Raw genomic sequence first — 2,773 nt, 5'->3', positions numbered from 1 at the left:
TTATTTGAGAGAGAGAGACACAGCGAGAGAGGGAACACAAGCAGGGGGAGTGGGAGAGGGAGAAGCAAGCTCCCCGCAGAGCAGGGAGCCTGATGTGGGACTCGATCCCAGGACCCTGGGATCATGACCTGAGCCAAAGGCAGTCGCTCAACCGACTGAGCCACCCAGGCGCCCTCTTTCTTTCTTTCTTTCTTTCTTTCTCTCTTTCTCTCTTTCTCTCTTTCTTTCTCTTTCTTTCTCTCTTTCTTTCTCTCTTTCACTCTTTCATTAAGTTAATAAATATTTACTGACTCCCTCCATATGCCAAAAATATAGTACCCCTGCCTTTGGTGGAGCTTATAGTTAAAAGAGATTGTCATTAATCCAGTAATGGCACACACAAAGGTTAGACTTCAAACACAAGTGTTTACAGGAGATGGACAAGGTGCTAGGTATGGCAGAGGTATGACTTGGTCAGGTTGTGAGGGAATGATGGTAGATTTAATACATGAAGAATAAGTGGATCAGAAGGAAGAATGTGTTTGGCTTAGGTGCTAACATTTGCAAAAGTTCTGTGATGGAGGAGGACATGACAATCTCATGTGACTTGAAGAAGGCCAGTGACTAAAGTTTAGACGGTGGGGTGGAATATGGTACAAGATGAGGATGAATAGGGCCTGAAGGCCATGTTAAAGATTCTAGACTCAGTCTCATCAGCAAAGCATCTGATGAAAATTCATAAGAAAAGAGTTAACTGGGTGCCTGGGTGGCTCAGTCGTTAAGCGTCTGCCTTCGGCTCAGGTCATGATCCCAGGGTCCTGGGATCGAGCCCCGCATCGGGCTCCCTGCTCGGCGGGAAGCCTGCTTCTCCCTCTCCCACTCCCCCTGCTTGTGTTCCCTCTCTCACTGTCTCTCTCTCTGTCAAATAAATAAATAAAATCTTTAAAAAATAAAAATAAATAAAATAAAAAAAAAGAGTTAACTGATTAAAGATTAGATTGGGGAGAGTGCAGGAAAGGATGCTCATGGACCAATTAGCAGGTTACTAAGTAGTTTAGGTGACAGTTATTGGTAGCCCAAACTTGTGGCACTCACATAAAGGGGGAGAAGTGAACAGATTCAAGATAAATTTAGGGGGTAAAATCACCATTACTTGATGCTGGGTTGAAATTGAAGATTTGAGGAAGAAGGAATTTCTAACCTACACCATTTACTGACAGAGAGAAAATTAGAAGAGGCTTGTCTGGGGATAAAGAGCATGGAATCAGTTTTAAACATACTGATTTTGTAATTCATAAGTTTTCCAAAAGGAGATGTCAAATAGGCAGGTGGGCATCTTTTCAGCTAGTGTATTTCTGAAGAGAGGTGAGTATATATGACATATATATGGACCCACAGAGATCTGAATAATCACTGGTTAACTTCAAGGACATCCCTAAAAAATATTTTAAAACATGCTTGGTCAGTGAACATATTCATTCACTTATTTAACTAATATTTTACAGAATTCCTTCTATATACTAAGCACCATATTAAGCAGGCAAGATATTATGCTAAGTAGCAATTATTCGTACTCTAAAGATGCATTCAATATTTATGATGTTGTTATTATGCACTAGGCATCTATGTCAGCATGAAATTCCAGCAGTGAAGAAGGCAACAAGGTACCTGCCCTCTTGGAGCTCATGTTCTAATACAGATGGGCAATAAACCAACAGATAACAAATATCACATAATCATAGGTGATCATAAATACTGATAGAGTTCATCACTCAATATATAAAACAGTAAGTTGAATTTATTGCTTGCTCAGGCAAGGGAGAGCTGAGCTTATAAGACATAGTTTACAAGAAAAGGAGAAAGCTTACATAGGGTTTTGGAAAAGTGTGAAGTATAGAAGCTGGAGTGTTAACTTTAGCTATAGAAATGTGTTTCCCAGAGTAAGACTGTTTCTGACTGGCTGACTCTCAGAAATGTTCACTGGACTAAAGCTGTGGTTGATTACCTGATTTTTCAAAAGTAGATTGCAGGGAATGTTACTGAATTTTTTTCACACATGTGCGCACTTTTGTAATCAATCACTGATTAAACAAGTTTAATACTGGTTTTGATTGTTACTCATTGCTATGATGAACAATCAGTTTTTTCATGAAGAAAAGTAATTCAGAATAAAGAAATAGAGAAAAATGGAACTGCTGTTGCATTGGAGCAGAGAAAAGGGGAAAGGGCAGCAATTCATTAGAATATGTGGAAAAACAGAGTTCCAGGCAGATGGAAAAGTGAGTTCAAGGGCTCAGAGTCACGAGCCTGCAGGGCAACTTTGAGAAACACCGGTAGCCTGTGCAACCGAGGTATACGTGGCCAGGGACTAGATCATATATAGTCTTGCAAGGCAAGGTATGGAAGAGGAATTAACAAAACCTGGCACTTGATTGGATATGAGATATGGAATATTAAGAACTCAAGGAGAAGCCCCAGTTTCTATCCAGCCCCAGTCTCTGTTGTGGGAAGCTAAAGGGATGGCTATACCATTCACCATAACGGCTGCAATACAGTGTTACAGGTGGCATGATAAAAGAACGTACATCAAGGCACAAAAAGAGGAAACATTCAATACATTTAGGGGGAGAGATTAGAGCCCTTAGAGAGTAGATAACAACGCATGAGATGAGTGTGTGTCCCTCTGGCCAGGTGGGGTGAAAGCCAAGAAGTGAACACCTCAGAGAACATCCCAAGCCAAGAGCACGGCTCCTGGGTGGCTCAGCCAGAGGAGCACAAGACTCTTGATCTTGGG

Source organism: Leptonychotes weddellii, chromosome 1 (assembly GCF_054177405.1).
Source record: "Leptonychotes weddellii isolate Sample4059 chromosome 1, ASM5417740v2, whole genome shotgun sequence".
Classification (NCBI taxonomy): domain Eukaryota; kingdom Metazoa; phylum Chordata; class Mammalia; order Carnivora; family Phocidae; genus Leptonychotes; species Leptonychotes weddellii.
Note: the sequence above shows the minus strand (reverse complement) of the source record.